The sequence below is a fragment of the Choloepus didactylus genome, chromosome 6, assembly GCF_015220235.1.
Source record: "Choloepus didactylus isolate mChoDid1 chromosome 6, mChoDid1.pri, whole genome shotgun sequence".
In the NCBI taxonomy this organism is placed as follows: domain Eukaryota; kingdom Metazoa; phylum Chordata; class Mammalia; order Pilosa; family Megalonychidae; genus Choloepus; species Choloepus didactylus.
Window position 1 is genome coordinate 56,994,859 of NC_051312.1, and position 11,655 is coordinate 57,006,513.

Below are 11,655 nucleotides of genomic sequence, written 5' to 3' on the forward strand. Positions count from 1 at the left end.
GAACATTAGCTGGGTGGCAGAAAAGGGGAGTGGATGTTCCTGTTTGGTAATTGCAGCTGTCATTTATCTCTATGAGCTCAGGTGCCTTTGCGGTTCCTTCAAATTCTATATTTGTTTAAGATAATCCAGGAAATGACATCATCATATTTGCCTCTGTCAAGTCAGGAGGAGTTTGAGTCTACAAGACTTTAGAACACTTTTCCTGTAGCTGATATTGTTATTCAATGGTGGCATCATATAAAAATTTGAAAGCTAAGAAAAAGATCCTTCCAATTTATCAAAGAGAAAGAGAAAGAAAATTCTATAGTCCTTTTCAAGAGCACCCTAATTGTACCTTCTCCACGTCTTCTAACTTACTCCATAACCTTGTAAATTGTGTTTTATTTGCTGTCTAATGTTTAAACCTCAAGATTTTTGAGATCAACATGTTGAAACATCATAAAAGGGTGAAATGCTTCCTTTTATGGTCCTCTAAATTATCAAGGAATAGATTTATTTTGCATGATATTTGATGTCAGGACTTTCATGTTCTCCTCATTAATACAGTTCCACTGCTGCCAATCATTTTAATTTCAAAAGCTTGTTTTTCAATAGCTCACAATTAATTTGGTAGATTGATTTAGTTTTGGAACTGGATGAGCTTCCTCCCTGAATGCCATGCCCAGGAATATGAAGTAGGTGTTGAACTAAAGTATAAACTATGCTGTTTTCTGTTCAGTAAATGTGTCATTAATCTAGAGGACAGTGAATGTCAGGGAAAAGATTGATTATCATTTGATCTTTAGTTACAGACACTCTAATAAATTCCACCTTTCAAGTGGAAGGGGGAAAAAGTTAACTTTTAAATTAGATGTCACAATTGTTAATAGGGTAGAATCTCTAAACACAAGACTGCCTCCGTACAGAGAAAGCTCTTGCTGAAAGCCTATTCAACAAAGCTTGAATTCTCTACAAGACAGATACGTCATTCTTCAATTTGGGCCATGCCTGGTTACATCAGTCAACTTCTATTACATTGTGTGGTCAATGTAAGAGGCCAGCAGTTGAATTTCAATGTGTGCAGATTGTAAAAAGAAAAACAAAACAAAATGAGGTTTTATTTTAAAACATACTTTATAATATTCTTATTCCTGATGAAATGAAGCAGTTACAATTTTTACCACTTGGCAGAAAATTATGATACTGGTCAAGTTAATACCTGAAGCACATCCAGGATCCAAGATAATTAATTAGAGACTCATCACATATTGGCATCTGTCCAACACACTTATTTAGGATAAATTAAATTCTGACCCATTCCTATAATTAAAAAAAAGAAACATCAATTCATGCCTTTTCTCCCCTTATGCTTCACCTTACCTGAGATATTTTAATAAGGTTTCACACAAGGAGAATAAATTAAGAAATATTCACCTTACATTGTCTAAACAAAAATGCTTACAAATGACTTTTGTAATCTTGTCTAATGTTTTATCCCACTCTGCATATAAAGTCCAAAATCAGATGTATGTTAGTAAGATCTGAGTTAGTATATCAAAATGTTCTGATATAAACATGCATCAAGTCCTTTGAAAATTACCCACCCAGAGAAATTGGGTAACACCTCAATTAAGGTATTAGGGTAATGTGTTATCTATCACCTTAGCTCATTTACTCATGAATCCTGGTTACCAAGATCCTGAATTGGAACTAATACAGCAATCTAAATGTATGAACCTGATAGACTGAATAACATTACCAAACTATGCATTGTAATGTATTGTTAAATGTGGATTATCAAATTTAGAAAAATTATCAAAGTTTTTTTTTAATTAACCCAAATTTAGAATTTGATTTACAATAGGGGGGTGTATATATTAAGTGGATTAACATATTAATCTAATCACAAAGCATTTATTAAACATTAAATATGATCCCATCATTGCAAAAGAATTAAAAATGGTAATGGTATTCATATGCTGAAGTTGTAGGAAGGTTCATTTTTATCTTTGAACTTTTCTATATTTTCCAAATTGTCTAAAATGAGCATATATAAATAGATATTCTGGAAATAAAATATTTCTTTAAAAAGAATATAGGACTTCTTAGAGTCTTATATTTAATGAGACAAACACATAAGGCATTTTTCACTGAGATGTATAGTATAGAGAAGATTTATATTCCCCAAACTAAAGTGTAAACATGAGAGCAAATAAAAGAGTGAAAATGAGTGTGTGTGACAGAGAAAATGAGAGAGAGGAAGAGAGAGCGATGGAGATCAATGCAGTTTTTCCTAAGTGTAGTAATTGTGTGCTGGCAGAAGGCATGCTTTCATATAATTATATGACCTAAAGATAAATATATATATTTCTTTCAGGAAAATGCAAACTTGTTCAACAATTTGACACAGATGTTGCTAAAGAGTTTCTAGAATTAGGTGAATAAAACATGTTACTATTCATGTCTGTGCCAGCTTGAATGTATTATGTCCCCCAAAACACCATTATCTTTGATGTAATCTTGTGTGGACAGATGTATCAGTGTTGATTAGATTGTAAATCTTTGACCGTTTCCATGGAGATGTGCCCCACCCAACTGTGGGTGATGACTCTGATTGGATACTTTCCATGGAGGTGTGGCCCTGTCCTTTCAGCATGGGCCTTGATGAGTTTACTGGAGCACTATATAAGCTCAGGCAGAAGGAGCGAGCTTGCTACAGCCAAGAGGGACACTTTGAAGAATGCACAGAGGCTGAGAGAGGAACTGCAGTTTACAGAGACATTTTGAAGATGGCCATCGAAAGCAGACTCCTGCTCTGGAGAAGCTAAGAGAGGACAAACACCCCAAGAGTAACCAAGAGTGACATTTTGAAGAGGAGCTGTGGCCTAGAAAGGAACATCCTGGGAGAAAGCCATTTTAAAACCGGACCGTGGAGCAGACACCAGCCATGTGCCTTCCCAGCTAACAGAGGTTTTCCGGACACCATTGGCCATCCTTCAGTGAAGGTACCAGATTGCTGATACATTACCTTGGACACTTTGTGGCCTTAAGACTGTAACTGTGTAACCAAATAAACCCCCTTTATAAAAGCCAATCCATTCCTGGTGTTTTGCGTTCCTGCAGCATTAGCAAACTAGAACAATGTCAAAGTTCATATTTTCTGACATAAATTGATATATTCTTTTTCACAATGTAAAGACAGGTGTGATGAAAATGATGTGCCTGCTGTGATGACATCAGGGAAAGCAAGACAGTTCCATTGCAAATTTTTCCATTTCTTAGACTTTTCTAAGACTGTATATCTTTTACTAAAAGCTGCTGTATCTATTACCGGAAAATGAAAACTAGGCCAGTTATTAGCTACTCAGAGAAAGTTCATACACAACATCTAATTTGCTTCCATTTTTCCCAAAACAATACAAAACAAACAAAAATATTTCCAGTATTTTAGTTGGTGGAGATGACAGGTTAGTTGCAAAAGGAAAATGTACATTAGTATGAAATATTTGAAATATTCTTTTTCCAGAAAAGTAAAAAACACTGGCATGCTACTATCTTAATCTTGGGAGAAGAAGTTTCCGTAACATGCCTCTGCAGAATGGTAAAAAATTGACCACATATAAATTAACATACATAGGATTATATGAAGTGAGCTGTGGCAGCCTTATTTTGTTAATAGAGCTAAAGGAAACTACCTCAAATTCCCTTGAGATCCTTGAGAAGTTAAATTTGGACTGGTACAATATCATGATTTATTTGCTTGATACTAGGGTTAGATTAAGGATAGGAAAAGAGGAGTCAGGGCCATCACCCACTTGTAGCGTTTCTTTACAATAGAATACAAATGCACATGCAGTGTGACTGCTTAAGGTCAGGGGGAGATACCAAAGGGGACTCCTAAGAGTAGAACTATAACCCACCATCTGCTTAAGGTGCCAGTTTGATGTAAAATCACCAGAAGTCAGTAGAACTTCACTCATCCCCTGCCATGTCTGTTTCCCAAACAAGTCACTTAAAACTTAACAAACCAAAGGCATCAATAGATGAACCAGAGCAGAAAGGAACAGAGGTTCAACAGACTAAAGCACAAGCTTTCTCCAGCACCCTGCAGGTCCCTTTTCACCAAAAACTACAGAAGATTTTTTCATGTTACTTCTCCTTTTAATACCTAGACTCTTCCTTCTGAAGTGAGCTGCCGGCTGACTTACAATAGCAATTTAATACTTGCACAGAACAGAGTTATTTAAAAAATTCAGACATTCTATGCTGCGTCTATTAAACTGAGACATGTTTACTTTCTTGGACCACAGTTATATGTGCATAAGTTAAGTGACTTTCTATATTAGCTACCATTATTCATGTAATTAAATTGCATTTTACTGAATTCATATGCCATCTCCTGAGAGGAAAAGCCAATTGTCAGGTTGAAATAGGATTCTTTATTACTATGGGGTTTACCAACTTAAAAAATAAAAATGCTTAGCTTTTGCTAAAGGCTGAATATTGCATTTCCTGGAGGACAATTAAAGAAACACTAATTAGAGACCCTAGTGTTGTATACCATGGAGAAAATTACAGAGAAATAAATTCAATATTGCTTCAGCTTCTAAAGTTGCTACTGAAAACATGGCAGGGGTGGGGAGGAGAGAACAGAAACAAAATTATTCACAATTTCGTGCTTAAATTAAGAGTTGTTATTCCTGTAACTATGATACTATTATATTGACTGTAGTTTCTCAAATTGCAATTAACACATTTCTTAACTGTAAAACAATCCTTAACTATAGATCTATGGAATCAAAATAGCTAAATATTGCACAATGTAGTACATTTTTGCAGTAAGAGTCTCAGTTCTACATTCTCCACACTTTGAAAATAATTTGATAATAAAATCAGTGATACCATTCAAAGGATATAGGAAAAATCTGGCATGTGCCTCCATCTGCTAATTAATTCAACACTGGCTCAACATGGCAACTGCATCACATAGAACCCAAGTTAAAAGAAACCTTGAAGCCCCTATCCTGATCCAGATGGAGGAATGATACGCTTCAGGGCTCATTAACCCAACGGAAACGTTGAACAACCAGCAAGAACTAGCAGAAACATCTTTCTCTTTCTTGGGACTCAAAAAAAAAAAGAAAAAAAAAAAAAAACAGTTGAAGAACTCTAGTAACAGGGTGAGCACTGAATCAAGAAAAAGGCTTTTTAAAAGCTGTAGGATCTCATGGTGCCTTGACTGACCCCTTCCCCAATGCTTACTGACTGCACTCACAATCAGCCTGTACTACTGGTATGGATTCCTGGTCCAGGTTTCAAAGGGAACAGAGTGGCCCTTGTGCATATGCTGGGAGCATATCTATTTGGCCTAATATGTCTGGTGGTGGTTTGAGGAACTCGCCATCCCAGAAGGTGCCCTGTGTGTAGAAAGCAGCTCACGGAGTTCTCCTACAGGAAGTTGTTGGAGAGCAGTCATGTCTGCTGCTTGGGATAAGGGAAGGCTGCTGTAGGACATACAGTGAGTGCCCCGGAACCATGAGGACACTGTTCCTTAGGGATGAGTGGACATTTGTAACCGTGTAAATTGGAGAATCCCTAGGGCCACAAGTGCATGCCGCAGATGTGATATATGTGCAGAAGGGATCAGGGAAGCTCCTAAACTTCAGCTGTACCTATTCTCAGACAACCCATTGTATGGGTAAATCCTGAAGGAGAGCACTCTGCATGGTCAATCTGCAAAAACTGGGAAAGGTGTTTTCTGTTCTTTTCCCCCTCCCCTTCCCCCCTTCTCCCCCTCCTCCTTCTCCTGCCCCCCTCTTCTTCCTCCTCCTCCTCCTCCTTCTCCTCCTCCTCCTTCTTCTTGGTTGGCTCCTGGCATGTAAGGAAAACTCTGTCATAACACTAACTGAATATAACTTAAGGAACAGATGTCATAGAGTCTAAATTTCAGTGATAACACATTAAAATATCCATGTCCCATTTTCAACAAAAGAAGCATAACACAAATATCACTGGCAAACATTAGAAATAAATTCCAGCAATATATAAAAATAATGATATATTATGAACAAATGGGGTTCATCCCAGGAATACAAGGTTGTTTCAACATTCAAAACAAATCTATATAATTCACCATAATAACAGTATAAATAAGAAATATCATATGATCATCTTAGACACAAAAAAGTCAAAATTCACACCCATTCATAATAAACACTTCAGCAAAAATAGCAACTAAAGTAACTTCCTCAGTCTTATAAAGAGCATTTGCAACTAACAGTATATATAATGGTGGAATATTAAATATTTCCCCCTGAGATTGAGAAAAAGGCATGACATCCTCATTCACTACATTTATTCAGCCTTGTACTGGAGACCATGACCAGTGAAATAAGGGAAGTAAAAAAAAAAAAAAGAAATACATAGTAATTGAAAAGGAAAACATGCAACTACACTTAATCCCAGACAAAATGATTGCATATAGAGAAATTCTTAAAAAACAACAAAATATGTAGAACTGACATTAGCAAGGGTGCAGGATACAAAGTAAAATTCAAAAGTTTTTTGTATTTATATAAATTGAAAACAGGCTATTGGAAAATAAAATTATAAACATGCCATTTGCAATAGCATCAAAATATTTGTATAAAATACATTTAATTGAATTTAACAAAAATGTGTAAGTCTGCTACACTAAAATTTATAAACAATGCAGAGATAAATTAAAGAAGCTCTAAGATATAGTTCTTGGAGGGTTTATCAGAATAAAGGTGCAACCTCTCCTCAATGTTTTCTAGAGATGCAATGCAATCCAAATCACGTTCTGGTAGGTTTTTTTTGTAGGAACTAAGAAGGTGATTCTATAATGTGTGTGGAAATACAAAGAACCTAGAAAAGCCAAAACATCTTGAGGAAGAACAAATAATAGACTTTACACTACTTGGCTTTAAGACTTTCTATAAAATGATGCTAAACAATACAATAAGAAGAATTAGCATAAGGATATACAAATAACAGGTCAATGAAACAAAATCGTTATTCCAGATATAGACCCACAAAATTAGGCCAGATATTGTTCAACAAAGTTCCCAATATAACTTAATGGAAAAGGACAATTTTTCAACAAATTATGATGGAACTACTGAATTTCCATATGGAGAAAAAACACAAAGAACTCTGATCCCTATCTCATACCACACACAAAAATTAATTTGAGTTGACTTTTAGACCCAAAAGTAAAGGCTAAAGTGATAATGTTTCTAAAAGGGGACATAACACAATATCTTTAGGACCTTATGGTATGCAAAGATTTGTTGGATAAGAGGGAAAAAAAAAAAACTCTAACCATTAAAAATCTATATATTGAGCTACATCAAAATGAAAAAAAAAAAAAAAATCTGCTTTGCAAAGGACTTCATAAATAAAATGAAAGGCAAACCACAGACTAGAATTGCTATATTAAAAAGACTGAAATTCCAAGGGTATGGAGGATGCAGAGCAAATAGATCTCTCCTATGTTGCTAGTGGGAGTAAAAAATGGTGCAAATGTTTTCAAAAACACATTAAACTACACCTACTTTATAACCCAGCGATTTCAATGCTATGCATTTACCCAAGGAAATTGAAAACAAATATTCACAAAAAGATTTGTCAAGAATGTTTTTAGTTACTTTATTTTGTAAAAGGCAACAACTGGAAACAACCCAAATGCCTAAGAACAAGCAAAAGGATAAAACAAATTGTGTTTATTCATACAATTGAGGACCACTCAACAAAAACAGGACCAAATTACTGATACAACATAGATGTATCTCAGCAACTTTTTTGCTTAGTGAAAGAAGCTGTATATAAATGAGTATATACTGTATAATTCCATTTACAAAAATTTAAATAACAGGCAAACAAAATCTGTGGTGATTAAAATAGGGAAAGTGATTTTTTTCTGACTGGATACTAAAAATAGGCATAAGGGGAATTGTAAACATAACTCTAAAACTTAAGCAAGCTATGTACTTCCCAGAGAAGCAAAGTTAACAGAGAAGCAAAATGCAGGATGTACACTCAGTCACGTATAGGCACTAAGTTAAACTATACATGAATCACTATTGTTTGTGTTACTCTTCCAGACTAGTAGACACCATGTACCATGTATGCATCTTAGAAAATATAATCCTAAAGGTTGCTGTAAATAACTGAAATAAGAAAGTAATTAAGTTTTCCAGAACCCTGCTAAATGTTGCATGTTACCCCAAATGATTCACTTTTTTTTTTTTTTTTTTTTTTTTTTTTTGTCTCTAATTGTATAAAAAACAAAAGAAAAATCACTACAGGGAGGGCAGCTTTGCAGTCTGTCCTCTGCCGGTATGAATAAAACCTTTTCCTCCACAGTTGGGTAAGGTGTGTTTGTCCAAGACAAGCTATGAACCCAGACTGGGGGTAGGGTTGGGGGTGGGGGGATCTCATCTTCAGAATTTCTGAAATAATGCAAATATCCTGTATCTTGATATACATATGTTTGTCAAAATTCATTGATCTGTACTGGGTATTTTTTATATGCAAATAATTCCCTTAACAGGGCCCTATCTGGGGCTAGTGAGAGAGTGCCAGAACTTGGAAAGTGTTATCTAACTATAAATTTCCTTGATTGATATTTGTTGGGCTCAATTCACAGAACACAGAAATTAAAATGTATGCATTCCCTCATCACTTAGCCCTCCCAAGAAGTTACAAGACGTCGTTTCAGGAGTTGTTCGGGTTTGCTAATGCTGCCATTATGCAAAATACCAGAAATGGATTGGTTTTTTTAAAGGGGATTTATTAGGTTACAAATTTACTGTTCTAAGGCCATAAAAGTCTCCAAACTAAGACATCAACAAGAGGATACCTTCACTGAAGAACAGCCAATGGAGTCTGCTGGTCCTTTTCCTCCTGGGTTTTTGTTTTAAAATGGCTGTCTCCAAAATATCTCTGGGCTTGTCTCTCTTAGCTTCTTCAGCTCTTGTGCATCTAAGCAGCGGGGTCCTCTTTTAGCTTCTCTGGAGCAAACTCTGGGCTAGCATCTCCAAATGTCTCCAAGCATCTCAAAGCATCAGTAAGCATCTCTCCAAAAGTCTCTCAGCTGCCCTCTTGGGCGTTTTTGTCCCCTCTAGTCTCTGTGTGAGCTCCCTTTAAAGGACTCCAGTGATCTAATGAAGACCCACCCTGAATAGGTGGGGTCCACACCTCCATGGAAATAATTCAGTCAGAGGTTTCACCGTAAGCAACAGACTAATCAGTCTGCACTCACAAGATTGCATTAAAGAACATGGCTGTTCCGGGGGACATAATATATCCAAACCAGAACAGGGGTACAGGACTTTTTTTTTTTTTTTTTTTTTTTAAACAAGGCCTCACTTATCTCAGAATCAATCTTTCTTTTCTTTCCTCCCTCCCCCCCCCCCCCCCCCCTCTTTTTGAGCTCCCTGTGCTCTAAAATCAGACAGGCATGGATGAAGTGGGGATTGGGAGTGGTAAGGGGCGGGGAGCCACAGGGCTGTCACTAAGCAGCAGAAATGTAAGGACACTGCCTGGCAACAATTTCCTGCTTATCTCTTGACTCCATTCCAGTTCTTCAGGCTCTCTGTTAAGTGTGGTGGTGCATTGCCTCACCGCTGTTAGGACTGGAGAGGAAATATTTTTGGTAGGAAAAAAATTCTTGACCCCTGCCCAGAGAGCAGTTTCTCTGAAAGGTCTTTGCTACTGCAGTAAGCCTGAATCCTAATTACAGGGGCAGGAGATGCAAATAGCCCCCTCTGGAGAACTGGGGTGAGAACAACCTCACTGGGGCAGAAGGCTTGGGCTCAGGTCACTCCCGCTTCTGGACTCACCGGGTACTGAGGACTTGCACCGGCACAAGAGGCAGCCAGTCAGTCCGCGGCTGGGCTGAATTTCAGGCCGCCGCCTGCAGGGGTCCTCCTTCCATCGCTGCATTCGCTCTTCAGCTTACTCTGGGGTCTGGCTGCTCCTTGATGCCCGGCTCTGTTCCCCGCAGGCCAGGAGCCCTCCCCAGCGGGGGACAGATGGAGGTGGACAAAGAGAAGGATGCCCGTGGAAGGCAGGAGCCGGGAGCTTGGAGTGAGCTCCTGGAGTGACGTCACTGGCCGCGCAAGGGAACCCTGCCAGGGATTGTTCTGCCCCGCCGCTCCGTTGCCCGCAGGGAGCGTTGTCACTCACTCTGGAAGCGGCGGCGAGGGAAGGGAAGCGGTGCACATCTTCCCTTAGCTCCCGGAGATGGGGCGGAGCTGGGCCGGGTTGAGAAGAAATCTAATCTGCCAATAATTGAACCTGCATACTCCGCAGGGATGAGCCCGAATTCACTGAGAAAGACTATCAGACGTTTAATCAGTTTAAAGCGCTCTGTAGAAGACTTTAAAAATACTGTTTTGATTAGCTCCTCATATTGACCGGATTTTCTCAGGCCCAAAGGGAGTGGGGCAAACGGGTAGCCGGAGTGAACTACCTCCAGAAATGGGCATTGAGGCTATGAAGACATTCGCGGAGGAATCTTACAGACATTACTACTCTCCACCAGCCAAACGCCACAGAAATAAAAGGGACCCATTAGATCACAATAGATATCATTAGACTTTGACAAGTTACGTATGTATAGTAGAACATACACTAAAAAGCTGTACAAAGAGATGCACTCTAAAACATCATATGTAGATTGAAATGAAATTCAAAAAATGTTCAAGGCAGACAAAAAATGACAAAAAGAGAACAATGGAAAAAAAATGATGGCAGACTTAAGCATCAACAAATCAATAATTACAGTAAATGTGAATTGTCTAAGCATACCGTTAAAAGACAGAGACTGGCAGAGTAGGTAAAAAACCAGACCCAACAATATGCATGCACTACATAAGAAACAGCCTTCAAATGTGATATACACAGGTTGAAAGTCAGAAGATAAAAAAAGATATAGCATGTAAAATTTATCAAAATAAAGCAGGACTGGCTACATAAATATTGGATAAAGAAGACTTCAGAGCAAAGGAAAATGCCAGGGACAGAGAGGTACATTATGCAATGGTAAAAGATCAATCCACTAAAACACAGCAAACCTAATTGTACCAAACATCAGAGCTACAAAAATATGTGAAGCAAAAATGATAGAACTGAAAGGATAAATAGACAAATCTACCACTATAGTTGGGGACTTCAGCACCTTCTCTCAATAATTGATGGAAATAGATATAAAATCAATAAAGTTGTAAAAGAACTAGCCACTATCAACCAACAGGGACTAATAAACATTTATGGAACACTCTACCCAATAATTGCTGAATACATCCTTCTCAAGCATCCATGGGACATATACCAAGAAACATTATAACCTGGCAGTATATGAACTTCAACAAATTTAAAATAATTGAAATCATACAAAGTGTGTTCCCTGACCACAATAACAGGAAAACCATGAAACACTTGGAAATTTAGCAATACAATTCTAAATACTCCAAGTATAAAAGAAGTTTCAAGGGTAGTTGTTTTAAAAATAGCTGAATAAAAATGAAAACAGGAGGGGGGGTGTGCCAGTTTGAATGTATTGTGTCCCCCAAAATGCCACTATCTTTGATGCAATCTTGTGTGGGTAGATATATTACTGTTGATTAGACTGTAATTCTTTGAGTGTTT